The following is a 26,868-nucleotide window of genomic DNA, read 5'->3' as shown; positions in this document are numbered from 1 at the left end:
TCGTTTGCCTCCTGTGAGGATCGAACTCACGACCCCTGGTTTACTAGACCAGTGCTCTGCCACTGAGCTAAAGAGGCGCGGCCTAGCGGTAGTTTTGCGTACTTCGTGCTTACGCTCGTCTGGATCATCAGGCTTAAGCTGACAACACTTCATATTACCGACTAATATTTGCAGCTATGGCGCACCATTACTGCTTGGCTACACATCTCACACGTAACCGATGTGCTCTCCAACCAACACCACTTACATTTCAGAACATGTCTTTGACACATGTCTACGAAATCACCTTCACCTTCAGATACACTTCCTTGCGACTGATGGAGACGTAGGCAAAGTTTTAAGTTGCTATTTCCATTACGTCACATTGATCAGAGAAACGGTAATTTACATCTGCAGCGGAACAAAATTACGTTCCGCCCAGCGTGGGGCTCGAACCCACGACCCTGAGATTAAGAGTCTCATGCTCTACCGACTGAGCTAGCCGGGCTGCGTCGGTGACTACGTGTCGGGTCGCACGACACACAGTTCTCGTTTCGGTGGGGTGGTCCCATACAGAATCTCTCCATGCTGCCTAATGTTTTCCTAGCGTCACACACGTCACGTACTTCAGTTTTATTTCATAATCATTTCTGAGAGGTACAGGAATTGCATGAAAACCTGCAGCGCTAGTGGTGTCAAAATTAACACACATATTTGATTTGACTCAGAAGCCGAACGGGTTACTTTCCGACGCTGTCTTAGATGCGCAAATGCCAGCCAAAACTCGCGGTGACGGCACTCAGCCGACCATTTCGCTAGATAACACCGTTCTGGCTGTGTGTGTATCAAGCTCAAGTGCATCTCCAAGCAGGAAATGGACAACAGCAACATTCAGACGATTTCGTACTGCTCAATAGCTACACTAAAACGGTGTGTTTCTTTTGCAGAATTGGAAAAACACGACCGTGACAGGATTCGAACCTGCAATCTTCGGATCCGAAGTCCGACGCCTTATCCATTAGGCCACACGGTCACTGGCCGCCAAGTATTCCTTACATTCGTGTCATCTCGAAACGCTCATACCGCTGAGGAATTGTGTTTTCGTTCTACACAGCCGCTGCCTCTTGCTGCTTCCCACCCATTCGTTACATGCAAGAATTTACGAGACCGACCAAGTAGAGATTGGGAATCAAGACCACACACTTTGTGCATTCGAAATCGAAGGCAGGGCGTCCCTCGCCGCATTTGCTACGATGGCGATTTGCTACTTCTGCAGAAGCGGCGGCGTCGACGACGACGACGACGACGCTCGCGAGAGGCTCTGTGATATTTGAAAAACACATGTAAAAAATATAATTCAGACTGCCGCCTCCCACCCTACGCTGTACCGCTTTGGAAAATGCTTTATCTGCGACATTCGCCTCAATCACATCTGAGAGTAATTCTAAATAAAACACCTGTTGCTAATTGTTCGTCGTTCCAGACACTGCTTGCTATACGGCCACGACGCGCAACTGATTTCGAAAATTCGTTTGCCTCCTGTGAGGATCGAACTCACGACCCCTGGTTTACTAGACCAGTGCTCTGCCACTGAGCTAAAGAGGCGCGGCCTAGCGGTAGTTTTGCGTACTTCGTGCTTACGCTCGTCTGGATCATCAGGCTTAAGCTGACAACACTTCATATTACCGACTAATATTTGCAGCTATGGCGCACCATTACTGCTTGGCTACACATCTCACACGTAACCGATGTGCTCTCCAACCAACACCACTTACATTTCAGAACATGTCTTTGACACATGTCTACGAAATCACCTTCACCTTCAGATACACTTCCTTGCGACTGATGGAGACGTAGGCAAAGTTTTAAGTTGCTATTTCCATTACGTCACATTGATCAGAGAAACGGTAATTTACATCTGCAGCGGAACAAAATTACGTTCCGCCCAGCGTGGGGCTCGAACCCACGACCCTGAGATTAAGAGTCTCATGCTCTACCGACTGAGCTAGCCGGGCTGCGTCGGTGACTACGTGTCGGGTCGCACGACACACAGTTCTCGTTTCGGTGGGGTGGTCCCATACAGAATCTCTCCATGCTGCCTAATGTTTTCCTAGCGTCACACACGTCACGTACTTCAGTTTTATTTCATAATCATTTCTGAGAGGTACAGGAATTGCATGAAAACCTGCAGCGCTAGTGGTGTCAAAATTAACACACATATTTGATTTGACTCAGAAGCCGAACGGGTTACTTTCCGACGCTGTCTTAGATGCGCAAATGCCAGCCAAAACTCGCGGTGACGGCACTCAGCCGACCATTTCGCTAGATAACACCGTTCTGGCTGTGTGTGTATCAAGCTCAAGTGCATCTCCAAGCAGGAAATGGACAACAGCAACATTCAGACGATTTCGTACTGCTCAATAGCTACACTAAAACGGTGTGTTTCTTTTGCAGAATTGGAAAAACACGACCGTGACAGGATTCGAACCTGCAATCTTCGGATCCGAAGTCCGACGCCTTATCCATTAGGCCACACGGTCACTGGCCGCCAAGTATTCCTTACATTCGTGTCATCTCGAAACGCTCATACCGCTGAGGAATTGTGTTTTCGTTCTACACAGCCGCTGCCTCTTGCTGCTTCCCACCCATTCGTTACATGCAAGCCTTTACGAGACCGACCAAGTAGAGATTGGGAATCAAGACCACACACTTTGTGCATTCGAAATCGAAGGCAGGGCGTCCCTCGCCGCATTTGCTACGATGGCGATTTGCTACTTCTGCAGAAGCGGCGGCGTCGACGACGACGACGACGCTCGCGAGAGGCTCTGTGATATTTGAAAAACACATGTAAAAAATATAATTCAGACTGCCGCCTCCCACCCTACGCTGTACCGCTTTGGAAAATGCTTTATCTGCGACATTCGCCTCAATCACATCTGAGAGTAATTCTAAATAAAACACCTGTTGCTAATTGTTCGTCGTTCCAGACACTGCTTGCTATACGGCCACGACGCGCAACTGATTTCGAAAATTCGTTTGCCTCCTGTGAGGATCGAACTCACGACCCCTGGTTTACTAGACCAGTGCTCTGCCACTGAGCTAAAGAGGCGCGGCCTAGCGGTAGTTTTGCGTACTTCGTGCTTACGCTCGTCTGGATCATCAGGCTTAAGCTGACAACACTTCATATTACCGACTAATATTTGCAGCTATGGCGCACCATTACTGCTTGGCTACACATCTCACACGTAACCGATGTGCTCTCCAACCAACACCACTTACATTTCAGAACATGTCTTTGACACATGTCTACGAAATCACCTTCACCTTCAGATACACTTCCTTGCGACTGATGGAGACGTAGGCAAAGTTTTAAGTTGCTATTTCCATTACGTCACATTGATCAGAGAAACGGTAATTTACATCTGCAGCGGAACAAAATTACGTTCCGCCCAGCGTGGGGCTCGAACCCACGACCCTGAGATTAAGAGTCTCATGCTCTACCGACTGAGCTAGCCGGGCTGCGTCGGTGACTACGTGTCGGGTCGCACGACACACAGTTCTCGTTTCGGTGGGGTGGTCCCATACAGAATCTCTCCATGCTGCCTAATGTTTTCCTAGCGTCACACACGTCACGTACTTCAGTTTTATTTCATAATCATTTCTGAGAGGTACAGGAATTGCATGAAAACCTGCAGCGCTAGTGGTGTCAAAATTAACACACATATTTGATTTGACTCAGAAGCCGAACGGGTTACTTTCCGACGCTGTCTTAGATGCGCAAATGCCAGCCAAAACTCGCGGTGACGGCACTCAGCCGACCATTTCGCTAGATAACACCGTTCTGGCTGTGTGTGTATCAAGCTCAAGTGCATCTCCAAGCAGGAAATGGACAACAGCAACATTCAGACGATTTCGTACTGCTCAATAGCTACACTAAAACGGTGTGTTTCTTTTGCAGAATTGGAAAAACACGACCGTGACAGGATTCGAACCTGCAATCTTCGGATCCGAAGTCCGACGCCTTATCCATTAGGCCACACGGTCACTGGCCGCCAAGTATTCCTTACATTCGTGTCATCTCGAAACGCTCATACCGCTGAGGAATTGTGTTTTCGTTCTACACAGCCGCTGCCTCTTGCTGCTTCCCACCCATTCGTTACATGCAAGCCTTTACGAGACCGACCAAGTAGAGATTGGGAATCAAGACCACACACTTTGTGCATTCGAAATCGAAGGCAGGGCGTCCCTCGCCGCATTTGCTACGATGGCGATTTGCTACTTCTGCAGAAGCGGCGGCGTCGACGACGACGACGACGACGACGCTCGCGAGAGGCTCTGTGATATTTGAAAAACACATGTAAAAAATATAATTCAGACTGCCGCCTCCCACCCTACGCTGTACCGCTTTGGAAAATGCTTTATCTGCGACATTCGCCTCAATCACATCTGAGAGTAATTCTAAATAAGACACCTGTTGCTAATTGTTCGTCGTTCCAGACACTGCTTGCTATACGGCCACGACGCGCAACTGATTTCGAAAATTCGTTTGCCTCCTGTGAGGATCGAACTCACGACCCCTGGTTTACTAGACCAGTGCTCTGCCACTGAGCTAAAGAGGCGCGGCCTAGCGGTAGTTTTGCGTACTTCGTGCTTACGCTCGTCTGGATCATCAGGCTTAAGCTGACAACACTTCATATTACCGACTAATATTTGCAGCTATGGCGCACCATTACTGCTTGGCTACACATCTCACACGTAACCGATGTGCTCTCCAACCAACACCACTTACATTTCAGAACATGTCTTTGACACATGTCTACGAAATCACCTTCACCTTCAGATACACTTCCTTGCGACTGATGGAGACGTAGGCAAAGTTTTAAGTTGCTATTTCCATTACGTCACATTGATCAGAGAAACGGTAATTTACATCTGCAGCGGAACAAAATTACGTTCCGCCCAGCGTGGGGCTCGAACCCACGACCCTGAGATTAAGAGTCTCATGCTCTACTGACTGAGCTAGCCGGGCTGCGTCGGTGACTACGTGTCGGGTCGCACGACACACAGTTCTCGTTTCGGTGGGGTGGTCCCATACAGAATCTCTCCATGCTGCCTAATGTTTTCCTAGCGTCACACACGTCACGTACTTCAGTTTTATTTCATAATCATTTCTGAGAGGTACAGGAATTGCATGAAAACCTGCAGCGCTAGTGGTGTCAAAATTAACACACATATTTGATTTGACTCAGAAGCCGAACGGGTTACTTTCCGACGCTGTCTTAGATGCGCAAATGCCAGCCAAAACTCGCGGTGACGGCACTCAGCCGACCATTTCGCTAGATAACACCGTTCTGGCTGTGTGTGTATCAAGCTCAAGTGCATCTCCAAGCAGGAAATGGACAACAGCAACATTCAGACGATTTCGTACTGCTCAATAGCTACACTAAAACGGTGTGTTTCTTTTGCAGAATTGGAAAAACACGACCGTGACAGGATTCGAACCTGCAATCTTCGGATCCGAAGTCCGACGCCTTATCCATTAGGCCACACGGTCACTGGCCGCCAAGTATTCCTTACATTCGTGTCATCTCGAAACGCTCATACCGCTGAGGAATTGTGTTTTCGTTCTACACAGCCGCTGCCTCTTGCTGCTTCCCACCCATTCGTTACATGCAAGCCTTTACGAGACCGACCAAGTAGAGATTGGGAATCAAGACCACACACTTTGTGCATTCGAAATCGAAGGCAGGGCGTCCCTCGCCGCATTTGCTACGATGGCGATTTGCTACTTCTGCAGAAGCGGCGGCGTCGACGACGACGACGCTCGCGAGAGGCTCTGTGATATTTGAAAAACACATGTAAAAAATATAATTCAGACTGCCGCCTCCCACCCTACGCTGTACCGCTTTGGAAAATGCTTTATCTGCGACATTCGCCTCAATCACATCTGAGAGTAATTCTAAATAAAACACCTGTTGCTAATTGTTCGTCGTTCCAGACACTGCTTGCTATACGGCCACGACGCGCAACTGATTTCGAAAATTCGTTTGCCTCCTGTGAGGATCGAACTCACGACCCCTGATTTACTAGACCAGTGCTCTGCCACTGAGCTAAAAAGGCGCGGCCTAGCGGTAGTTTTGCGTACTTCGTGCTTACGCTCGTCTGGATCATCAGGCTTAAGCTGACAACACTTCATATTACCGACTAATATTTGCAGCTATGGCGCACCATTACTGCTTGGCTACACATCTCACACGTAACCGATGTGCTCTCCAACCAACACCACTTACATTTCAGAACATGTCTGTGACACATGTCTACGAAATCACCTTCACCTTCAGATACACTTCCTTGCGACTGATGGAGACGTAGGCAAAGTTTTAAGTTGCTATTTCCATTACGTCACATTGATCAGAGAAACGGTAATTTACATCTGCAGCGGAACAAAACTACGTTCCGCCCAGCGTGGGGCTCGAACCCACGACCCTGAGATTAAGAGTCTCATGCTCTACCGACTGAGCTAGCCGGGCTGCGTCGGTGACTACGTGTCGGGTCGCACGACACACAGTTCTCGTTTCGGTGGGGTGGTCCCATACAGAATCTCTCCATGCTGCCTAATGTTTTCCTAGCGTCACACACGTCACGTACTTCAGTTTTATTTCATAATCATTTCTGAGAGGTACAGGAATTGCATGAAAACCTGCAGCGCTAGTGGTGTCAAAATTAACACACATATTTGATTTGACTCAGAAGCCGAACGGGTTACTTTCCGACGCTGTCTTAGATGCGCAAATGCCAGCCAAAACTCGCGGTGACGGCACTCAGCCGACCATTTCGCTAGATAACACCGTTCTGGCTGTGTGTGTATCAAGCTCAAGTGCATCTCCAAGCAGGAAATGGACAACAGCAACATTCAGACGATTTCGTACTGCTCAATAGCTACACTAAAACGGTGTGTTTCTTTTGCAGAATTGGAAAAACACGACCGTGACAGGATTCGAACCTGCAATCTTCGGATCCGAAGTCCGACGCCTTATCCATTAGGCCACACGGTCACTGGCCGCCAAGTATTCCTTACATTCGTGTCATCTCGAAACGCTCATACCGCTGAGGAATTGTGTTTTCGTTCTACACAGCCGCTGCCTCTTGCTGCTTCCCACCCATTCGTTACATGCAAGCCTTTACGAGACCGACCAAGTAGAGATTGGGAATCAAGACCACACACTTTGTGCATTCGAAATCGAAGGCAGGGCGTCCCTCGCCGCATTTGCTACGATGGCGATTTGCTACTTCTGCAGAAGCGGCGGCGTCGACGACGACGACGACGCTCGCGAGAGGCTCTGTGATATTTGAAAAACACATGTAAAAAATATAATTCAGACTGCCGCCTCCCACCCTACGCTGTACCGCTTTGGAAAATGCTTTATCTGCGACATTCGCCTCAATCACATCTGAGAGTAATTCTAAATAAGACACCTGTTGCTAATTGTTCGTCGTTCCAGACACTGCTTGCTATACGGCCACGACGCGCAACTGATTTCGAAAATTCGTTTGCCTCCTGTGAGGATCGAACTCACGACCCCTGGTTTACTAGACCAGTGCTCTGCCACTGAGCTAAAGAGGCGCGGCCTAGCGGTAGTTTTGCGTACTTCGTGCTTACGCTCGTCTGGATCATCAGGCTTAAGCTGACAACACTTCATATTACCGACTAATATTTGCAGCTATGGCGCACCATTACTGCTTGGCTACACATCTCACACGTAACCGATGTGCTCTCCAACCAACACCACTTACATTTCAGAACATGTCTTTGACACATGTCTACGAAATCACCTTCACCTTCAGATACACTTCCTTGCGACTGATGGAGACGTAGGCAAAGTTTTAAGTTGCTATTTCCATTACGTCACATTGATCAGAGAAACGGTAATTTACATCTGCAGCGGAACAAAATTACGTTCCGCCCAGCGTGGGGCTCGAACCCACGACCCTGAGATTAAGAGTCTCATGCTCTACCGACTGAGCTAGCCGGGCTGCGTCGGTGACTACGTGTCGGGTCGCACGACACACAGTTCTCGTTTCGGTGGGGTGGTCCCATACAGAATCTCTCCATGCTGCCTAATGTTTTCCTAGCGTCACACACGTCACGTACTTCAGTTTTATTTCATAATCATTTCTGAGAGGTACAGGAATTGCATGAAAACCTGCAGCGCTAGTGGTGTCAAAATTAACACACATATTTGATTTGACTCAGAAGCCGAACGGGTTACTTTCCGACGCTGTCTTAGATGCGCAAATGCCAGCCAAAACTCGCGGTGACGGCACTCAGCCGACCATTTCGCTAGATAACACCGTTCTGGCTGTGTGTGTATCAAGCTCAAGTGCATCTCCAAGCAGGAAATGGACAACAGCAACATTCAGACGATTTCGTACTGCTCAATAGCTACACTAAAACGGTGTGTTTCTTTTGCAGAATTGGAAAAACACGACCGTGACAGGATTCGAACCTGCAATCTTCGGATCCGAAGTCCGACGCCTTATCCATTAGGCCACACGGTCACTGGCCGCCAAGTATTCCTTACATTCGTGTCATCTCGAAACGCTCATACCGCTGAGGAATTGTGTTTTCGTTCTACACAGCCGCTGCCTCTTGCTGCTTCCCACCCATTCGTTACATGCAAGAATTTACGAGACCGACCAAGTAGAGATTGGGAATCAAGACCACACACTTTGTGCATTCGAAATCGAAGGCAGGGCGTCCCTCGCCGCATTTGCTACGATGGCGATTTGCTACTTCTGCAGAAGCGGCGGCGTCGACGACGACGACGACGCTCGCGAGAGGCTCTGTGATATTTGAAAAACACATGTAAAAAATATAATTCAGACTGCCGCCTCCCACCCTACGCTGTACCGCTTTGGAAAATGCTTTATCTGCGACATTCGCCTCAATCACATCTGAGAGTAATTCTAAATAAAACACCTGTTGCTAATTGTTCGTCGTTCCAGACACTGCTTGCTATACGGCCACGACGCGCAACTGATTTCGAAAATTCGTTTGCCTCCTGTGAGGATCGAACTCACGACCCCTGGTTTACTAGACCAGTGCTCTGCCACTGAGCTAAAGAGGCGCGGCCTAGCGGTAGTTTTGCGTACTTCGTGCTTACGCTCGTCTGGATCATCAGGCTTAAGCTGACAACACTTCATATTACCGACTAATATTTGCAGCTATGGCGCACCATTACTGCTTGGCTACACATCTCACACGTAACCGATGTGCTCTCCAACCAACACCACTTACATTTCAGAACATGTCTTTGACACATGTCTACGAAATCACCTTCACCTTCAGATACACTTCCTTGCGACTGATGGAGACGTAGGCAAAGTTTTAAGTTGCTATTTCCATTACGTCACATTGATCAGAGAAACGGTAATTTACATCTGCAGCGGAACAAAATTACGTTCCGCCCAGCGTGGGGCTCGAACCCACGACCCTGAGATTAAGAGTCTCATGCTCTACCGACTGAGCTAGCCGGGCTGCGTCGGTGACTACGTGTCGGGTCGCACGACACACAGTTCTCGTTTCGGTGGGGTGGTCCCATACAGAATCTCTCCATGCTGCCTAATGTTTTCCTAGCGTCACACACGTCACGTACTTCAGTTTTATTTCATAATCATTTCTGAGAGGTACAGGAATTGCATGAAAACCTGCAGCGCTAGTGGTGTCAAAATTAACACACATATTTGATTTGACTCAGAAGCCGAACGGGTTACTTTCCGACGCTGTCTTAGATGCGCAAATGCCAGCCAAAACTCGCGGTGACGGCACTCAGCCGACCATTTCGCTAGATAACACCGTTCTGGCTGTGTGTGTATCAAGCTCAAGTGCATCTCCAAGCAGGAAATGGACAACAGCAACATTCAGACGATTTCGTACTGCTCAATAGCTACACTAAAACGGTGTGTTTCTTTTGCAGAATTGGAAAAACACGACCGTGACAGGATTCGAACCTGCAATCTTCGGATCCGAAGTCCGACGCCTTATCCATTAGGCCACACGGTCACTGGCCGCCAAGTATTCCTTACATTCGTGTCATCTCGAAACGCTCATACCGCTGAGGAATTGTGTTTTCGTTCTACACAGCCGCTGCCTCTTGCTGCTTCCCACCCATTCGTTACATGCAAGCCTTTACGAGACCGACCAAGTAGAGATTGGGAATCAAGACCACACACTTTGTGCATTCGAAATCGAAGGCAGGGCGTCCCTCGCCGCATTTGCTACGATGGCGATTTGCTACTTCTGCAGAAGCGGCGGCGTCGACGACGACGACGACGCTCGCGAGAGGCTCTGTGATATTTGAAAAACACATGTAAAAAATATAATTCAGACTGCCGCCTCCCACCCTACGCTGTACCGCTTTGGAAAATGCTTTATCTGCGACATTCGCCTCAATCACATCTGAGAGTAATTCTAAATAAAACACCTGTTGCTAATTGTTCGTCGTTCCAGACACTGCTTGCTATACGGCCACGACGCGCAACTGATTTCGAAAATTCGTTTGCCTCCTGTGAGGATCGAACTCACGACCCCTGGTTTACTAGACCAGTGCTCTGCCACTGAGCTAAAGAGGCGCGGCCTAGCGGTAGTTTTGCGTACTTCGTGCTTACGCTCGTCTGGATCATCAGGCTTAAGCTGACAACACTTCATATTACCGACTAATATTTGCAGCTATGGCGCACCATTACTGCTTGGCTACACATCTCACACGTAACCGATGTGCTCTCCAACCAACACCACTTACATTTCAGAACATGTCTTTGACACATGTCTACGAAATCACCTTCACCTTCAGATACACTTCCTTGCGACTGATGGAGACGTAGGCAAAGTTTTAAGTTGCTATTTCCATTACGTCACATTGATCAGAGAAACGGTAATTTACATCTGCAGCGGAACAAAATTACGTTCCGCCCAGCGTGGGGCTCGAACCCACGACCCTGAGATTAAGAGTCTCATGCTCTACCGACTGAGCTAGCCGGGCTGCGTCGGTGACTACGTGTCGGGTCGCACGACACACAGTTCTCGTTTCGGTGGGGTGGTCCCATACAGAATCTCTCCATGCTGCCTAATGTTTTCCTAGCGTCACACACGTCACGTACTTCAGTTTTATTTCATAATCATTTCTGAGAGGTACAGGAATTGCATGAAAACCTGCAGCGCTAGTGGTGTCAAAATTAACACACATATTTGATTTGACTCAGAAGCCGAACGGGTTACTTTCCGACGCTGTCTTAGATGCGCAAATGCCAGCCAAAACTCGCGGTGACGGCACTCAGCCGACCATTTCGCTAGATAACACCGTTCTGGCTGTGTGTGTATCAAGCTCAAGTGCATCTCCAAGCAGGAAATGGACAACAGCAACATTCAGACGATTTCGTACTGCTCAATAGCTACACTAAAACGGTGTGTTTCTTTTGCAGAATTGGAAAAACACGACCGTGACAGGATTCGAACCTGCAATCTTCGGATCCGAAGTCCGACGCCTTATCCATTAGGCCACACGGTCACTGGCCGCCAAGTATTCCTTACATTCGTGTCATCTCGAAACGCTCATACCGCTGAGGAATTGTGTTTTCGTTCTACACAGCCGCTGCCTCTTGCTGCTTCCCACCCATTCGTTACATGCAAGCCTTTACGAGACCGACCAAGTAGAGATTGGGAATCAAGACCACACACTTTGTGCATTCGAAATCGAAGGCAGGGCGTCCCTCGCCGCATTTGCTACGATGGCGATTTGCTACTTCTGCAGAAGCGGCGGCGTCGACGACGACGACGACGACGACGACGCTCGCGAGAGGCTCTGTGATATTTGAAAAACACATGTAAAAAATATAATTCAGACTGCCGCCTCCCACCCTACGCTGTACCGCTTTGGAAAATGCTTTATCTGCGACATTCGCCTCAATCACATCTGAGAGTAATTCTAAATAAGACACCTGTTGCTAATTGTTCGTCGTTCCAGACACTGCTTGCTATACGGCCACGACGCGCAACTGATTTCGAAAATTCGTTTGCCTCCTGTGAGGATCGAACTCACGACCCCTGGTTTACTAGACCAGTGCTCTGCCACTGAGCTAAAGAGGCGCGGCCTAGCGGTAGTTTTGCGTACTTCGTGCTTACGCTCGTCTGGATCATCAGGCTTAAGCTGACAACACTTCATATTACCGACTAATATTTGCAGCTATGGCGCACCATTACTGCTTGGCTACACATCTCACACGTAACCGATGTGCTCTCCAACCAACACCACTTACATTTCAGAACATGTCTTTGACACATGTCTACGAAATCACCTTCACCTTCAGATACACTTCCTTGCGACTGATGGAGACGTAGGCAAAGTTTTAAGTTGCTATTTCCATTACGTCACATTGATCAGAGAAACGGTAATTTACATCTGCAGCGGAACAAAATTACGTTCCGCCCAGCGTGGGGCTCGAACCCACGACCCTGAGATTAAGAGTCTCATGCTCTACTGACTGAGCTAGCCGGGCTGCGTCGGTGACTACGTGTCGGGTCGCACGACACACAGTTCTCGTTTCGGTGGGGTGGTCCCATACAGAATCTCTCCATGCTGCCTAATGTTTTCCTAGCGTCACACACGTCACGTACTTCAGTTTTATTTCATAATCATTTCTGAGAGGTACAGGAATTGCATGAAAACCTGCAGCGCTAGTGGTGTCAAAATTAACACACATATTTGATTTGACTCAGAAGCCGAACGGGTTACTTTCCGACGCTGTCTTAGATGCGCAAATGCCAGCCAAAACTCGCGGTGACGGCACTCAGCCGACCATTTCGCTAGATAACACCGTTCTGGCTGTGTGTGTATCAAGCTCAAGTGCATCTCCAAGCAGGAAATGGACAACAGCAACATTCAGACGATTTCGTACTGCTCAATAGCTACACTAAAACGGTGTGTTTCTTTTGCAGAATTGGAAAAACACGACCGTGACAGGATTCGAACCTGCAATCTTCGGATCCGAAGTCCGACGCCTTATCCATTAGGCCACACGGTCACTGGCCGCCAAGTATTCCTTACATTCGTGTCATCTCGAAACGCTCATACCGCTGAGGAATTGTGTTTTCGTTCTACACAGCCGCTGCCTCTTGCTGCTTCCCACCCATTCGTTACATGCAAGCCTTTACGAGACCGACCAAGTAGAGATTGGGAATCAAGACCACACACTTTGTGCATTCGAAATCGAAGGCAGGGCGTCCCTCGCCGCATTTGCTACGATGGCGATTTGCTACTTCTGCAGAAGCGGCGGCGTCGACGACGACGACGCTCGCGAGAGGCTCTGTGATATTTGAAAAACACATGTAAAAAATATAATTCAGACTGCCGCCTCCCACCCTACGCTGTACCGCTTTGGAAAATGCTTTATCTGCGACATTCGCCTCAATCACATCTGAGAGTAATTCTAAATAAAACACCTGTTGCTAATTGTTCGTCGTTCCAGACACTGCTTGCTATACGGCCACGACGCGCAACTGATTTCGAAAATTCGTTTGCCTCCTGTGAGGATCGAACTCACGACCCCTGGTTTACTAGACCAGTGCTCTGCCACTGAGCTAAAGAGGCGCGGCCTAGCGGTAGTTTTGCGTACTTCGTGCTTACGCTCGTCTGGATCATCAGGCTTAAGCTGACAACACTTCATATTACCGACTAATATTTGCAGCTATGGCGCACCATTACTGCTTGGCTACACATCTCACACGTAACCGATGTGCTCTCCAACCAACACCACTTACATTTCAGAACATGTCTTTGACACATGTCTACGAAATCACCTTCACCTTCAGATACACTTCCTTGCGACTGATGGAGACGTAGGCAAAGTTTTAAGTTGCTATTTCCATTACGTCACATTGATCAGAGAAACGGTAATTTACATCTGCAGCGGAACAAAATTACGTTCCGCCCAGCGTGGGGCTCGAACCCACGACCCTGAGATTAAGAGTCTCATGCTCTACTGACTGAGCTAGCCGGGCTGCGTCGGTGACTACGTGTCGGGTCGCACGACACACAGTTCTCGTTTCGGTGGGGTGGTCCCATACAGAATCTCTCCATGCTGCCTAATGTTTTCCTAGCGTCACACACGTCACGTACTTCAGTTTTATTTCATAATCATTTCTGAGAGGTACAGGAATTGCATGAAAACCTGCAGCGCTAGTGGTGTCAAAACTAACACACATATTTGATTTGACTCAGAAGCCGAACGGGTTACTTTCCGACGCTGTCTTAGATGCGCAAATGCCAGCCAAAACTCGCGGTGACGGCACTCAGCCGACCATTTCGCTAGATAACACCGTTCTGGCTGTGTGTGTATCAAGCTCAAGTGCATCTCCAAGCAGGAAATGGACAACAGCAACATTCAGACGATTTCGTACTGCTCAATAGCTACACTAAAACGGTGTGTTTCTTTTGCAGAATTGGAAAAACACGACCGTGACAGGATTCGAACCTGCAATCTTCGGATCCGAAGTCCGACGCCTTATCCATTAGGCCACACGGTCACTGGCCGCCAAGTATTCCTTACATTCGTGTCATCTCGAAACGCTCATACCGCTGAGGAATTGTGTTTTCGTTCTACACAGCCGCTGCCTCTTGCTGCTTCCCACCCATTCGTTACATGCAAGCCTTTACGAGACCGACCAAGTAGAGATTGGGAATCAAGACCACACACTTTGTGCATTCGAAATCGAAGGCAGGGCGTCCCTCGCCGCATTTGCTACGATGGCGATTTGCTACTTCTGCAGAAGCGGCGGCGTCGACGACGACGACGACGACGACGCTCGCGAGAGGCTCTGTGATATTTGAAAAACACATGTAAAAAATATAATTCAGACTGCCGCCTCCCACCCTACGCTGTACCGCTTTGGAAAATGCTTTATCTGCGACATTCGCCTCAATCACATCTGAGAGTAATTCTAAATAAGACACCTGTTGCTAATTGTTCGTCGTTCCAGACACTGCTTGCTATACGGCCACGACGCGCAACTGATTTCGAAAATTCGTTTGCCTCCTGTGAGGATCGAACTCACGACCCCTGGTTTACTAGACCAGTGCTCTGCCACTGAGCTAAAGAGGCGCGGCCTAGCGGTAGTTTTGCGTACTTCGTGCTTACGCTCGTCTGGATCATCAGGCTTAAGCTGACAACACTTCATATTACCGACTAATATTTGCAGCTATGGCGCACCATTACTGCTTGGCTACACATCTCACACGTAACCGATGTGCTCTCCAACCAACACCACTTACATTTCAGAACATGTCTTTGACACATGTCTACGAAATCACCTTCACCTTCAGATACACTTCCTTGCGACTGATGGAGACGTAGGCAAAGTTTTAAGTTGCTATTTCCATTACGTCACATTGATCAGAGAAACGGTAATTTACATCTGCAGCGGAACAAAATTACGTTCCGCCCAGCGTGGGGCTCGAACCCACGACCCTGAGATTAAGAGTCTCATGCTCTACCGACTGAGCTAGCCGGGCTGCGTCGGTGACTACGTGTCGGGTCGCACGACACACAGTTCTCGTTTCGGTGGGGTGGTCCCATACAGAATCTCTCCATGCTGCCTAATGTTTTCCTAGCGTCACACACGTCACGTACTTCAGTTTTATTTCATAATCATTTCTGAGAGGTACAGGAATTGCATGAAAACCTGCAGCGCTAGTGGTGTCAAAATTAACACACATATTTGATTTGACTCAGAAGCCGAACGGGTTACTTTCCGACGCTGTCTTAGATGCGCAAATGCCAGCCAAAACTCGCGGTGACGGCACTCAGCCGACCATTTCGCTAGATAACACCGTTCTGGCTGTGTGTGTATCAAGCTCAAGTGCATCTCCAAGCAGGAAATGGACAACAGCAACATTCAGACGATTTCGTACTGCTCAATAGCTACACTAAAACGGTGTGTTTCTTTTGCAGAATTGGAAAAACACGACCGTGACAGGATTCGAACCTGCAATCTTCGGATCCGAAGTCCGACGCCTTATCCATTAGGCCACACGGTCACTGGCCGCCAAGTATTCCTTACATTCGTGTCATCTCGAAACGCTCATACCGCTGAGGAATTGTGTTTTCGTTCTACACAGCCGCTGCCTCTTGCTGCTTCCCACCCATTCGTTACATGCAAGCCTTTACGAGACCGACCAAGTAGAGATTGGGAATCAAGACCACACACTTTGTGCATTCGAAATCGAAGGCAGGGCGTCCCTCGCCGCATTTGCTACGATGGCGATTTGCTACTTCTGCAGAAGCGGCGGCGTCGACGACGACGACGACGACGACGACGCTCGCGAGAGGCTCTGTGATATTTGAAAAACACATGTAAAAAATATAATTCAGACTGCCGCCTCCCACCCTACGCTGTACCGCTTTGGAAAATGCTTTATCTGCGACATTCGCCTCAATCACATCTGAGAGTAATTCTAAATAAGACACCTGTTGCTAATTGTTCGTCGTTCCAGACACTGCTTGCTATACGGCCACGACGCGCAACTGATTTCGAAAATTCGTTTGCCTCCTGTGAGGATCGAACTCACGACCCCTGGTTTACTAGACCAGTGCTCTGCCACTGAGCTAAAGAGGCGCGGCCTAGCGGTAGTTTTGCGTACTTCGTGCTTACGCTCGTCTGGATCATCAGGCTTAAGCTGACAACACTTCATATTACCGACTAATATTTGCAGCTATGGCGCACCATTACTGCTTGGCTACACATCTCACACGTAACCGATGTGCTCTCCAACCAACACCACTTACATTTCAGAACATGTCTTTGACACATGTCTACGAAATCACCTTCACCTTCAGATACACTTCCTTGCGACTGATGGAGACGTAGGCAAAGTTTTAAGTTGCTATTTCCATTACGTCACATTGATCAGAGAAACGGTAATTTACATCTGCAGCGGAACAAAATTACGTTCCGCCCAGCGTGGGGCTCGAACCCACGACCCTGAGATTAAGAGTCTCATGCTCTACTGACTGAGCTAGCCGGGCTGCGTCGGTGACTACGTGTCGGGTCGCACGACACACAGTTCTCGTTTCGGTGGGGTGGTCCCATACAGAATCTCTCCATGCTGCCTAATGTTTTCCTAGCGTCACACACGTCACGTACTTCAGTTTTATTTCATAATCATTTCTGAGAGGTACAGGAATTGCATGAAAACCTGCAGCGCTAGTGGTGTCAAAATTAACACACATATTTGATTTGACTCAGAAGCCGAACGGGTTACTTTCCGACGCTGTCTTAGATGCGCAAATGCCAGCCAAAACTCGCGGTGACGGCACTCAGCCGACCATTTCGCTAGATAACACCGTTCTGGCTGTGTGTGTATCAAGCTCAAGTGCATCTCCAAGCAGGAAATGGACAACAGCAACATTCAGACGATTTCGTACTGCTCAATAGCTACACTAAAACGGTGTGTTTCTTTTGCAGAATTGGAAAAACACGACCGTGACAGGATTCGAACCTGCAATCTTCGGATCCGAAGTCCGACGCCTTATCCATTAGGCCACACGGTCACTGGCCGCCAAGTATTCCTTACATTCGTGTCATCTCGAAACGCTCATACCGCTGAGGAATTGTGTTTTCGTTCTACACAGCCGCTGCCTCTTGCTGCTTCCCACCCATTCGTTACATGCAAGCCTTTACGAGACCGACCAAGTAGAGATTGGGAATCAAGACCACACACTTTGTGCATTCGAAATCGAAGGCAGGGCGTCCCTCGCCGCATTTGCTACGATGGCGATTTGCTACTTCTGCAGAAGCGGCGGCGTCGACGACGACGACGACGACGACGACGCTCGCGAGAGGCTCTGTGATATTTGAAAAACACATGTAAAAAATATAATTCAGACTGCCGCCTCCCACCCTACGCTGTACCGCTTTGGAAAATGCTTTATCTGCGACATTCGCCTCAATCACATCTGAGAGTAATTCTAAATAAGACACCTGTTGCTAATTGTTCGTCGTTCCAGACACTGCTTGCTATACGGCCACGACGCGCAACTGACTTCGAAAATTCGTTTGCCTCCTGTGAGGATCGAACTCACGACCCCTGGTTTACTAGACCAGTGCTCTGCCACTGAGCTAAAGAGGCGCGGCCTAGCGGTAGTTTTGCGTACTTCGTGCTTACGCTCGTCTGGATCATCAGGCTTAAGCTGACAACACTTCATATTACCGACTAATATTTGCAGCTATGGCGCACCATTACTGCTTGGCTACACATCTCACACGTAACCGATGTGCTCTCCAACCAACACCACTTACATTTCAGAACATGTCTTTGACACATGTCTACGAAATCACCTTCACCTTCAGATACACTTCCTTGCGACTGATGGAGACGTAGGCAAAGTTTTAAGTTGCTATTTCCATTACGTCACATTGATCAGAGAAACGGTAATTTACATCTGCAGCGGAACAAAATTACGTTCCGCCCAGCGTGGGGCTCGAACCCACGACCCTGAGATTAAGAGTCTCATGCTCTACCGACTGAGCTAGCCGGGCTGCGTCGGTGACTACGTGTCGGGTCGCACGACACACAGTTCTCGTTTCGGTGGGGTGGTCCCATACAGAATCTCTCCATGCTGCCTAATGTTTTCCTAGCGTCACACACGTCACGTACTTCAGTTTTATTTCATAATCATTTCTGAGAGGTACAGGAATTGCATGAAAACCTGCAGCGCTAGTGGTGTCAAAATTAACACACATATTTGATTTGACTCAGAAGCCGAACGGGTTACTTTCCGACGCTGTCTTAGATGCGCAAATGCCAGCCAAAACTCGCGGTGACGGCACTCAGCCGACCATTTCGCTAGATAACACCGTTCTGGCTGTGTGTGTATCAAGCTCAAGTGCATCTCCAAGCAGGAAATGGACAACAGCAACATTCAGACGATTTCGTACTGCTCAATAGCTACACTAAAACGGTGTGTTTCTTTTGCAGAATTGGAAAAACACGACCGTGACAGGATTCGAACCTGCAATCTTCGGATCCGAAGTCCGACGCCTTATCCATTAGGCCACACGGTCACTGGCCGCCAAGTATTCCTTACATTCGTGTCATCTCGAAACGCTCATACCGCTGAGGAATTGTGTTTTCGTTCTACACAGCCGCTGCCTCTTGCTGCTTCCCACCCATTCGTTACATGCAAGCCTTTACGAGACCGACCAAGTAGAGATTGGGAATCAAGACCACACACTTTGTGCATTCGAAATCGAAGGCAGGGCGTCCCTCGCCGCATTTGCTACGATGGCGATTTGCTACTTCTGCAGAAGCGGCGGCGTCGACGACGACGACGACGACGACGCTCGCGAGAGGCTCTGTGATATTTGAAAAACACATGTAAAAAATATAATTCAGACTGCCGCCTCCCACCCTACGCTGTACCGCTTTGGAAAATGCTTTATCTGCGACATTCGCCTCAATCACATCTGAGAGTAATTCTAAATAAGACACCTGTTGCTAATTGTTCGTCGTTCCAGACACTGCTTGCTATACGGCCACGACGCGCAACTGATTTCGAAAATTCGTTTGCCTCCTGTGAGGATCGAACTCACGACCCCTGGTTTACTAGACCAGTGCTCTGCCACTGAGCTAAAGAGGCGCGGCCTAGCGGTAGTTTTGCGTACTTCGTGCTTACGCTCGTCTGGATCATCAGGCTTAAGCTGACAACACTTCATATTACCGACTAATATTTGCAGCTATGGCGCACCATTACTGCTTGGCTACACATCTCACACGTAACCGATGTGCTCTCCAACCAACACCACTTACATTTCAGAACATGTCTTTGACACATGTCTACGAAATCACCTTCACCTTCAGATACACTTCCTTGCGACTGATGGAGACGTAGGCAAAGTTTTAAGTTGCTATTTCCATTACGTCACATTGATCAGAGAAACGGTAATTTACATCTGCAGCGGAACAAAATTACGTTCCGCCCAGCGTGGGGCTCGAACCCACGACCCTGAGATTAAGAGTCTCATGCTCTACCGACTGAGCTAGCCGGGCTGCGTCGGTGACTACGTGTCGGGTCGCACGACACACAGTTCTCGTTTCGGTGGGGTGGTCCCATACAGAATCTCTCCATGCTGCCTAATGTTTTCCTAGCGTCACACACGTCACGTACTTCAGTTTTATTTCATAATCATTTCTGAGAGGTACAGGAATTGCATGAAAACCTGCAGCGCTAGTGGTGTCAAAATTAACACACATATTTGATTTGACTCAGAAGCCGAACGGGTTACTTTCCGACGCTGTCTTAGATGCGCAAATGCCAGCCAAAACTCGCGGTGACGGCACTCAGCCGACCATTTCGCTAGATAACACCGTTCTGGCTGTGTGTGTATCAAGCTCAAGTGCATCTCCAAGCAGGAAATGGACAACAGCAACATTCAGACGATTTCGTACTGCTCAATAGCTACACTAAAACGGTGTGTTTCTTTTGCAGAATTGGAAAAACACGACCGTGACAGGATTCGAACCTGCAATCTTCGGATCCGAAGTCCGACGCCTTATCCATTAGGCCACACGGTCACTGGCCGCCAAGTATTCCTTACATTCGTGTCATCTCGAAACGCTCATACCGCTGAGGAATTGTGTTTTCGTTCTACACAGCCGCTGCCTCTTGCTGCTTCCCACCCATTCGTTACATGCAAGCCTTTACGAGACCGACCAAGTAGAGATTGGGAATCAAGACCACACACTTTGTGCATTCGAAATCGAAGGCAGGGCGTCCCTCGCCGCATTTGCTACGATGGCGATTTGCTACTTCTGCAGAAGCGGCGGCGTCGACGACGACGACGACGACGACGACGCTCGCGAGAGGCTCTGTGATATTTGAAAAACACATGTAAAAAATATAATTCAGACTGCCGCCTCCCACCCTACGCTGTACCGCTTTGGAAAATGCTTTATCTGCGACATTCGCCTCAATCACATCTGAGAGTAATTCTAAATAAGACACCTGTTGCTAATTGTTCGTCGTTCCAGACACTGCTTGCTATACGGCCACGACGCGCAACTGATTTCGAAAATTCGTTTGCCTCCTGTGAGGATCGAACTCACGACCCCTGGTTTACTAGACCAGTGCTCTGCCACTGAGCTAAAGAGGCGCGGCCTAGCGGTAGTTTTGCGTACTTCGTGCTTACGCTCGTCTGGATCATCAGGCTTAAGCTGACAACACTTCATATTACCGACTAATATTTGCAGCTATGGCGCACCATTACTGCTTGGCTACACATCTCACACGTAACCGATGTGCTCTCCAACCAACACCACTTACATTTCAGAACATGTCTTTGACACATGTCTACGAAATCACCTTCACCTTCAGATACACTTCCTTGCGACTGATGGAGACGTAGGCAAAGTTTTAAGTTGCTATTTCCATTACGTCACATTGATCAGAGAAACGGTAATTTACATCTGCAGCGGAACAAAATTACGTTCCGCCCAGCGTGGGGCTCGAACCCACGACCCTGAGATTAAGAGTCTCATGCTCTACTGACTGAGCTAGCCGGGCTGCGTCGGTGACTACGTGTCGGGTCGCACGACACACAGTTCTCGTTTCGGTGGGGTGGTCCCATACAGAATCTCTCCATGCTGCCTAATGTTTTCCTAGCGTCACACACGTCACGTACTTCAGTTTTATTTCATAATCATTTCTGAGAGGTACAGGAATTGCATGAAAACCTGCAGCGCTAGTGGTGTCAAAATTAACACACATATTTGATTTGACTCAGAAGCCGAACGGGTTACTTTCCGACGCTGTCTTAGATGCGCAAATGCCAGCCAAAACTCGCGGTGACGGCACTCAGCCGACCATTTCGCTAGATAACACCGTTCTGGCTGTGTGTGTATCAAGCTCAAGTGCATCTCCAAGCAGGAAATGGACAACAGCAACATTCAGACGATTTCGTACTGCTCAATAGCTACACTAAAACGGTGTGTTTCTTTTGCAGAATTGGAAAAACACGACCGTGACAGGATTCGAACCTGCAATCTTCGGATCCGAAGTCCGACGCCTTATCCATTAGGCCACACGGTCACTGGCCGCCAAGTATTCCTTACATTCGTGTCATCTCGAAACGCTCATACCGCTGAGGAATTGTGTTTTCGTTCTACACAGCCGCTGCCTCTTGCTGCTTCCCACCCATTCGTTACATGCAAGCCTTTACGAGACCGACCAAGTAGAGATTGGGAATCAAGACCACACACTTTGTGCATTCGAAATCGAAGGCAGGGCGTCCCTCGCCGCATTTGCTACGATGGCGATTTGCTACTTCTGCAGAAGCGGCGGCGTCGACGACGACGACGACGACGCTCGCGAGAGGCTCTGTGATATTTGAAAAACACATGTAAAAAATATAATTCAGACTGCCGCCTCCCACCCTACGCTGTACCGCTTTGGAAAATGCTTTATCTGCGACATTCGCCTCAATCACATCTGAGAGTAATTCTAAATAAAACACCTGTTGCTAATTGTTCGTCGTTCCAGACACTGCTTGCTATACGGCCACGACGCGCAACTGATTTCGAAAATTCGTTTGCCTCCTGTGAGGATCGAACTCACGACCCCTGGTTTACTAGACCAGTGCTCTGCCACTGAGCTAAAGAGGCGCGGCCTAGCGGTAGTTTTGCGTACTTCGTGCTTACGCTCGTCTGGATCATCAGGCTTAAGCTGACAACACTTCATATTACCGACTAATATTTGCAGCTATGGCGCACCATTACTGCTTGGCTACACATCTCACACGTAACCGATGTGCTCTCCAACCAACACCACTTACATTTCAGAACATGTCTTTGACACATGTCTACGAAATCACCTTCACCTTCAGATACACTTCCTTGCGACTGATGGAGACGTAGGCAAAGTTTTAAGTTGCTATTTCCATTACGTCACATTGATCAGAGAAACGGTAATTTACATCTGCAGCGGAACAAAATTACGTTCCGCCCAGCGTGGGGCTCGAACCCACGACCCTGAGATTAAGAGTCTCATGCTCTACTGACTGAGCTAGCCGGGCTGCGTCGGTGACTACGTGTCGGGTCGCACGACACACAGTTCTCGTTTCGGTGGGGTGGTCCCATACAGAATCTCTCCATGCTGCCTAATGTTTTCCTAGCGTCACACACGTCACGTACTTCAGTTTTATTTCATAATCATTTCTGAGAGGTACAGGAATTGCATGAAAACCTGCAGCGCTAGTGGTGTCAAAATTAACACACATATTTGATTTGACTCAGAAGCCGAACGGGTTACTTTCCGACGCTGTCTTAGATGCGCAAATGCCAGCCAAAACTCGCGGTGACGGCACTCAGCCGACCATTTCGCTAGATAACACCGTTCTGGCTGTGTGTGTATCAAGCTCAAGTGCATCTCCAAGCAGGAAATGGACAACAGCAACATTCAGACGATTTCGTACTGCTCAATAGCTACACTAAAACGGTGTGTTTCTTTTGCAGAATTGGAAAAACACGACCGTGACAGGATTCGAACCTGCAATCTTCGGATCCGAAGTCCGACGCCTTATCCATTAGGCCACACGGTCACTGGCCGCCAAGTATTCCTTACATTCGTGTCATCTCGAAACGCTCATACCGCTGAGGAATTGTGTTTTCGTTCTACACAGCCGCTGCCTCTTGCTGCTTCCCACCCATTCGTTACATGCAAGCCTTTACGAGACCGACCAAGTAGAGATTGGGAATCAAGACCACACACTTTGTGCATTCGAAATCGAAGGCAGGGCGTCCCTCGCCGCATTTGCTACGATGGCGATTTGCTACTTCTGCAGAAGCGGCGGCGTCGACGACGACGACGACGACGACGCTCGCGAGAGGCTCTGTGATATTTGAAAAACACATGTAAAAAATATAATTCAGACTGCCGCCTCCCACCCTACGCTGTACCGCTTTGGAAAATGCTTTATCTGCGACATTCGCCTCAATCACATCTGAGAGTAATTCTAAATAAGACACCTGTTGCTAATTGTTCGTCGTTCCAGACACTGCTTGCTATACGGCCACGACGCGCAACTGATTTCGAAAATTCGTTTGCCTCCTGTGAGGATCGAACTCACGACCCCTGGTTTACTAGACCAGTGCTCTGCCACTGAGCTAAAGAGGCGCGGCCTAGCGGTAGTTTTGCGTACTTCGTGCTTACGCTCGTCTGGATCATCAGGCTTAAGCTGACAACACTTCATATTACCGACTAATATTTGCAGCTATGGCGCACCATTACTGCTTGGCTACACATCTCACACGTAACCGATGTGCTCTCCAACCAACACCACTTACATTTCAGAACATGTCTTTGACACATGTCTACGAAATCACCTTCACCTTCAGATACACTTCCTTGCGACTGATGGAGACGTAGGCAAAGTTTTAAGTTGCTATTTCCATTACGTCACATTGATCAGAGAAACGGTAATTTACATCTGCAGCGGAACAAAATTACGTTCCGCCCAGCGTGGGGCTCGAACCCACGACCCTGAGATTAAGAGTCTCATGCTCTACTGACTGAGCTAGCCGGGCTGCGTCGGTGACTACGTGTCGGGTCGCACGACACACAGTTCTCGTTTCGGTGGGGTGGTCCCATACAGAATCTCTCCATGCTGCCTAATGTTTTCCTAGCGTCACACACGTCACGTACTTCAGTTTTATTTCATAATCATTTCTGAGAGGTACAGGAATTGCATGAAAACCTGCAGCGCTAGTGGTGTCAAAATTAACACACATATTTGATTTGACTCAGAAGCCGAACGGGTTACTTTCCGACGCTGTCTTAGATGCGCAAATGCCAGCCAAAACTCGCGGTGACGGCACTCAGCCGACCATTTCGCTAGATAACACCGTTCTGGCTGTGTGTGTATCAAGCTCAAGTGCATCTCCAAGCAGGAAATGGACAACAGCAACATTCAGACGATTTCGTACTGCTCAATAGCTACACTAAAACGGTGTGTTTCTTTTGCAGAATTGGAAAAACACGACCGTGACAGGATTCGAACCTGCAATCTTCGGATCCGAAGTCCGACGCCTTATCCATTAGGCCACACGGTCACTGGCCGCCAAGTATTCCTTACATTCGTGTCATCTCGAAACGCTCATACCGCTGAGGAATTGTGTTTTCGTTCTACACAGCCGCTGCCTCTTGCTGCTTCCCACCCATTCGTTACATGCAAGCCTTTACGAGACCGACCAAGTAGAGATTGGGAATCAAGACCACACACTTTGTGCATTCGAAATCGAAGGCAGGGCGTCCCTCGCCGCATTTGCTACGATGGCGATTTGCTACTTCTGCAGAAGCGGCGGCGTCGACGACGACGACGCTCGCGAGAGGCTCTGTGATATTTGAAAAACACATGTAAAAAATATAATTCAGACTGCCGCCTCCCACCCTACGCTGTACCGCTTTGGAAAATGCTTTATCTGCGACATTCGCCTCAATCACATCTGAGAGTAATTCTAAATAAAACACCTGTTGCTAATTGTTCGTCGTTCCAGACACTGCTTGCTATACGGCCACGACGCGCAACTGATTTCGAAAATTCGTTTGCCTCCTGTGAGGATCGAACTCACGACCCCTGGTTTACTAGACCAGTGCTCTGCCACTGAGCTAAAGAGGCGCGGCCTAGCGGTAGTTTTGCGTACTTCGTGCTTACGCTCGTCTGGATCATCAGGCTTAAGCTGACAACACTTCATATTACCGACTAATATTTGCAGCTATGGCGCACCATTACTGCTTGGCTACACATCTCACACGTAACCGATGTGCTCTCCAACCAACACCACTTACATTTCAGAACATGTCTTTGACACATGTCTACGAAATCACCTTCACCTTCAGATACACTTCCTTGCGACTGATGGAGACGTAGGCAAAGTTTTAAGTTGCTATTTCCATTACGTCACATTGATCAGAGAAACGGTAATTTACATCTGCAGCGGAACAAAATTACGTTCCGCCCAGCGTGGGGCTCGAACCCACGACCCTGAGATTAAGAGTCTCATGCTCTACTGACTGAGCTAGCCGGGCTGCGTCGGTGACTACGTGTCGGGTCGCACGACACACAGTTCTCGTTTCGGTGGGGTGGTCCCATACAGAATCTCTCCATGCTGCCTAATGTTTTCCTAGCGTCACACACGTCACGTACTTCAGTTTTATTTCATAATCATTTCTGAGAGGTACAGGAATTGCATGAAAACCTGCAGCGCTAGTGGTGTCAAAATTAACACACATATTTGATTTGACTCAGAAGCCGAACGGGTTACTTTCCGACGCTGTCTTAGATGCGCAAATGCCAGCCAAAACTCGCGGTGACGGCACTCAGCCGACCATTTCGCTAGATAACACCGTTCTGGCTGTGTGTGTATCAAGCTCAAGTGCATCTCCAAGCAGGAAATGGACAACAGCAACATTCAGACGATTTCGTACTGCTCAATAGCTACACTAAAACGGTGTGTTTCTTTTGCAGAATTGGAAAAACACGACCGTGACAGGATTCGAACCTGCAATCTTCGGATCCGAAGTCCGACGCCTTATCCATTAGGCCACACGGTCACTGGCCGCCAAGTATTCCTTACATTCGTGTCATCTCGAAACGCTCATACCGCTGAGGAATTGTGTTTTCGTTCTACACAGCCGCTGCCTCTTGCTGCTTCCCACCCATTCGTTACATGCAAGCCTTTACGAGACCGACCAAGTAGAGATTGGGAATCAAGACCACACACTTTGTGCATTCGAAATCGAAGGCAGGGCGTCCCTCGCCGCATTTGCTACGATGGCGATTTG

General features: G+C 48.6%; 54 non-coding genes across 54 annotated transcripts; all 54 read right to left on the bottom strand.

Moving 5' to 3' along the window:
* Positions 1-5: 5 nt before the first annotated feature.
* Trnat-agu lies at positions 6-77 on the bottom strand. The gene has a single exon. It is a non-coding gene; the product is annotated as a tRNA-Thr (tRNA).
* Positions 78-414: 337 nt separating this feature from the next.
* On the bottom strand, positions 415-487 carry Trnak-cuu. The gene has a single exon. It is a non-coding gene; the product is annotated as a tRNA-Lys (tRNA).
* A 452-nt stretch (positions 488-939) lies between these two features.
* On the bottom strand, positions 940-1,012 carry Trnar-ucg. Its single transcript has one exon. It is a non-coding gene; the product is annotated as a tRNA-Arg (tRNA).
* A 500-nt stretch (positions 1,013-1,512) lies between these two features.
* On the bottom strand, positions 1,513-1,584 carry Trnat-agu. The gene has a single exon. It is a non-coding gene; the product is annotated as a tRNA-Thr (tRNA).
* A 337-nt stretch (positions 1,585-1,921) lies between these two features.
* Trnak-cuu lies at positions 1,922-1,994 on the bottom strand. Its single transcript has one exon. It is a non-coding gene; the product is annotated as a tRNA-Lys (tRNA).
* A 452-nt stretch (positions 1,995-2,446) lies between these two features.
* Trnar-ucg lies at positions 2,447-2,519 on the bottom strand. The gene has a single exon. It is a non-coding gene; the product is annotated as a tRNA-Arg (tRNA).
* Positions 2,520-3,016: 497 nt separating this feature from the next.
* On the bottom strand, positions 3,017-3,088 carry Trnat-agu. The gene has a single exon. It is a non-coding gene; the product is annotated as a tRNA-Thr (tRNA).
* A 337-nt stretch (positions 3,089-3,425) lies between these two features.
* Trnak-cuu lies at positions 3,426-3,498 on the bottom strand. Its single transcript has one exon. It is a non-coding gene; the product is annotated as a tRNA-Lys (tRNA).
* Positions 3,499-3,950: 452 nt separating this feature from the next.
* Trnar-ucg lies at positions 3,951-4,023 on the bottom strand. The gene has a single exon. It is a non-coding gene; the product is annotated as a tRNA-Arg (tRNA).
* Positions 4,024-4,526: 503 nt separating this feature from the next.
* On the bottom strand, positions 4,527-4,598 carry Trnat-agu. The gene has a single exon. It is a non-coding gene; the product is annotated as a tRNA-Thr (tRNA).
* Positions 4,599-4,935: 337 nt separating this feature from the next.
* On the bottom strand, positions 4,936-5,008 carry Trnak-cuu. Its single transcript has one exon. It is a non-coding gene; the product is annotated as a tRNA-Lys (tRNA).
* Positions 5,009-5,460: 452 nt separating this feature from the next.
* On the bottom strand, positions 5,461-5,533 carry Trnar-ucg. Its single transcript has one exon. It is a non-coding gene; the product is annotated as a tRNA-Arg (tRNA).
* Positions 5,534-6,027: 494 nt separating this feature from the next.
* On the bottom strand, positions 6,028-6,099 carry Trnat-agu. Its single transcript has one exon. It is a non-coding gene; the product is annotated as a tRNA-Thr (tRNA).
* A 337-nt stretch (positions 6,100-6,436) lies between these two features.
* Positions 6,437-6,509, bottom strand: Trnak-cuu. Its single transcript has one exon. It is a non-coding gene; the product is annotated as a tRNA-Lys (tRNA).
* A 452-nt stretch (positions 6,510-6,961) lies between these two features.
* Trnar-ucg lies at positions 6,962-7,034 on the bottom strand. The gene has a single exon. It is a non-coding gene; the product is annotated as a tRNA-Arg (tRNA).
* A 497-nt stretch (positions 7,035-7,531) lies between these two features.
* Trnat-agu lies at positions 7,532-7,603 on the bottom strand. The gene has a single exon. It is a non-coding gene; the product is annotated as a tRNA-Thr (tRNA).
* A 337-nt stretch (positions 7,604-7,940) lies between these two features.
* On the bottom strand, positions 7,941-8,013 carry Trnak-cuu. Its single transcript has one exon. It is a non-coding gene; the product is annotated as a tRNA-Lys (tRNA).
* A 452-nt stretch (positions 8,014-8,465) lies between these two features.
* Trnar-ucg lies at positions 8,466-8,538 on the bottom strand. Its single transcript has one exon. It is a non-coding gene; the product is annotated as a tRNA-Arg (tRNA).
* A 497-nt stretch (positions 8,539-9,035) lies between these two features.
* Positions 9,036-9,107, bottom strand: Trnat-agu. Its single transcript has one exon. It is a non-coding gene; the product is annotated as a tRNA-Thr (tRNA).
* Positions 9,108-9,444: 337 nt separating this feature from the next.
* Trnak-cuu lies at positions 9,445-9,517 on the bottom strand. The gene has a single exon. It is a non-coding gene; the product is annotated as a tRNA-Lys (tRNA).
* A 452-nt stretch (positions 9,518-9,969) lies between these two features.
* Trnar-ucg lies at positions 9,970-10,042 on the bottom strand. Its single transcript has one exon. It is a non-coding gene; the product is annotated as a tRNA-Arg (tRNA).
* Positions 10,043-10,539: 497 nt separating this feature from the next.
* Positions 10,540-10,611, bottom strand: Trnat-agu. Its single transcript has one exon. It is a non-coding gene; the product is annotated as a tRNA-Thr (tRNA).
* A 337-nt stretch (positions 10,612-10,948) lies between these two features.
* Trnak-cuu lies at positions 10,949-11,021 on the bottom strand. The gene has a single exon. It is a non-coding gene; the product is annotated as a tRNA-Lys (tRNA).
* Positions 11,022-11,473: 452 nt separating this feature from the next.
* Trnar-ucg lies at positions 11,474-11,546 on the bottom strand. Its single transcript has one exon. It is a non-coding gene; the product is annotated as a tRNA-Arg (tRNA).
* A 506-nt stretch (positions 11,547-12,052) lies between these two features.
* On the bottom strand, positions 12,053-12,124 carry Trnat-agu. The gene has a single exon. It is a non-coding gene; the product is annotated as a tRNA-Thr (tRNA).
* A 337-nt stretch (positions 12,125-12,461) lies between these two features.
* Positions 12,462-12,534, bottom strand: Trnak-cuu. Its single transcript has one exon. It is a non-coding gene; the product is annotated as a tRNA-Lys (tRNA).
* Positions 12,535-12,986: 452 nt separating this feature from the next.
* On the bottom strand, positions 12,987-13,059 carry Trnar-ucg. The gene has a single exon. It is a non-coding gene; the product is annotated as a tRNA-Arg (tRNA).
* Positions 13,060-13,553: 494 nt separating this feature from the next.
* On the bottom strand, positions 13,554-13,625 carry Trnat-agu. The gene has a single exon. It is a non-coding gene; the product is annotated as a tRNA-Thr (tRNA).
* A 337-nt stretch (positions 13,626-13,962) lies between these two features.
* Trnak-cuu lies at positions 13,963-14,035 on the bottom strand. Its single transcript has one exon. It is a non-coding gene; the product is annotated as a tRNA-Lys (tRNA).
* A 452-nt stretch (positions 14,036-14,487) lies between these two features.
* On the bottom strand, positions 14,488-14,560 carry Trnar-ucg. Its single transcript has one exon. It is a non-coding gene; the product is annotated as a tRNA-Arg (tRNA).
* A 503-nt stretch (positions 14,561-15,063) lies between these two features.
* On the bottom strand, positions 15,064-15,135 carry Trnat-agu. The gene has a single exon. It is a non-coding gene; the product is annotated as a tRNA-Thr (tRNA).
* Positions 15,136-15,472: 337 nt separating this feature from the next.
* On the bottom strand, positions 15,473-15,545 carry Trnak-cuu. The gene has a single exon. It is a non-coding gene; the product is annotated as a tRNA-Lys (tRNA).
* A 452-nt stretch (positions 15,546-15,997) lies between these two features.
* On the bottom strand, positions 15,998-16,070 carry Trnar-ucg. Its single transcript has one exon. It is a non-coding gene; the product is annotated as a tRNA-Arg (tRNA).
* Positions 16,071-16,576: 506 nt separating this feature from the next.
* Positions 16,577-16,648, bottom strand: Trnat-agu. Its single transcript has one exon. It is a non-coding gene; the product is annotated as a tRNA-Thr (tRNA).
* A 337-nt stretch (positions 16,649-16,985) lies between these two features.
* Positions 16,986-17,058, bottom strand: Trnak-cuu. The gene has a single exon. It is a non-coding gene; the product is annotated as a tRNA-Lys (tRNA).
* A 452-nt stretch (positions 17,059-17,510) lies between these two features.
* Positions 17,511-17,583, bottom strand: Trnar-ucg. The gene has a single exon. It is a non-coding gene; the product is annotated as a tRNA-Arg (tRNA).
* Positions 17,584-18,089: 506 nt separating this feature from the next.
* Trnat-agu lies at positions 18,090-18,161 on the bottom strand. Its single transcript has one exon. It is a non-coding gene; the product is annotated as a tRNA-Thr (tRNA).
* Positions 18,162-18,498: 337 nt separating this feature from the next.
* Positions 18,499-18,571, bottom strand: Trnak-cuu. The gene has a single exon. It is a non-coding gene; the product is annotated as a tRNA-Lys (tRNA).
* Positions 18,572-19,023: 452 nt separating this feature from the next.
* Positions 19,024-19,096, bottom strand: Trnar-ucg. Its single transcript has one exon. It is a non-coding gene; the product is annotated as a tRNA-Arg (tRNA).
* Positions 19,097-19,599: 503 nt separating this feature from the next.
* Trnat-agu lies at positions 19,600-19,671 on the bottom strand. The gene has a single exon. It is a non-coding gene; the product is annotated as a tRNA-Thr (tRNA).
* Positions 19,672-20,008: 337 nt separating this feature from the next.
* Trnak-cuu lies at positions 20,009-20,081 on the bottom strand. Its single transcript has one exon. It is a non-coding gene; the product is annotated as a tRNA-Lys (tRNA).
* Positions 20,082-20,533: 452 nt separating this feature from the next.
* Trnar-ucg lies at positions 20,534-20,606 on the bottom strand. The gene has a single exon. It is a non-coding gene; the product is annotated as a tRNA-Arg (tRNA).
* Positions 20,607-21,112: 506 nt separating this feature from the next.
* Trnat-agu lies at positions 21,113-21,184 on the bottom strand. The gene has a single exon. It is a non-coding gene; the product is annotated as a tRNA-Thr (tRNA).
* A 337-nt stretch (positions 21,185-21,521) lies between these two features.
* Trnak-cuu lies at positions 21,522-21,594 on the bottom strand. The gene has a single exon. It is a non-coding gene; the product is annotated as a tRNA-Lys (tRNA).
* A 452-nt stretch (positions 21,595-22,046) lies between these two features.
* Positions 22,047-22,119, bottom strand: Trnar-ucg. Its single transcript has one exon. It is a non-coding gene; the product is annotated as a tRNA-Arg (tRNA).
* Positions 22,120-22,619: 500 nt separating this feature from the next.
* Trnat-agu lies at positions 22,620-22,691 on the bottom strand. The gene has a single exon. It is a non-coding gene; the product is annotated as a tRNA-Thr (tRNA).
* A 337-nt stretch (positions 22,692-23,028) lies between these two features.
* Positions 23,029-23,101, bottom strand: Trnak-cuu. The gene has a single exon. It is a non-coding gene; the product is annotated as a tRNA-Lys (tRNA).
* Positions 23,102-23,553: 452 nt separating this feature from the next.
* Trnar-ucg lies at positions 23,554-23,626 on the bottom strand. Its single transcript has one exon. It is a non-coding gene; the product is annotated as a tRNA-Arg (tRNA).
* Positions 23,627-24,129: 503 nt separating this feature from the next.
* Positions 24,130-24,201, bottom strand: Trnat-agu. The gene has a single exon. It is a non-coding gene; the product is annotated as a tRNA-Thr (tRNA).
* A 337-nt stretch (positions 24,202-24,538) lies between these two features.
* Positions 24,539-24,611, bottom strand: Trnak-cuu. The gene has a single exon. It is a non-coding gene; the product is annotated as a tRNA-Lys (tRNA).
* A 452-nt stretch (positions 24,612-25,063) lies between these two features.
* Positions 25,064-25,136, bottom strand: Trnar-ucg. The gene has a single exon. It is a non-coding gene; the product is annotated as a tRNA-Arg (tRNA).
* A 494-nt stretch (positions 25,137-25,630) lies between these two features.
* Trnat-agu lies at positions 25,631-25,702 on the bottom strand. The gene has a single exon. It is a non-coding gene; the product is annotated as a tRNA-Thr (tRNA).
* A 337-nt stretch (positions 25,703-26,039) lies between these two features.
* Positions 26,040-26,112, bottom strand: Trnak-cuu. Its single transcript has one exon. It is a non-coding gene; the product is annotated as a tRNA-Lys (tRNA).
* Positions 26,113-26,564: 452 nt separating this feature from the next.
* Positions 26,565-26,637, bottom strand: Trnar-ucg. The gene has a single exon. It is a non-coding gene; the product is annotated as a tRNA-Arg (tRNA).
* Between the last annotated feature and the right edge of the window lie 231 nt (positions 26,638-26,868).

This window comes from Schistocerca americana, chromosome 7 (assembly GCF_021461395.2).
Source record: "Schistocerca americana isolate TAMUIC-IGC-003095 chromosome 7, iqSchAmer2.1, whole genome shotgun sequence".
Taxonomy (NCBI): Eukaryota; Metazoa; Arthropoda; class Insecta; order Orthoptera; family Acrididae; genus Schistocerca; species Schistocerca americana.
Note: the sequence above shows the minus strand (reverse complement) of the source record. Positions and strands in the feature narration are given on the sequence as shown.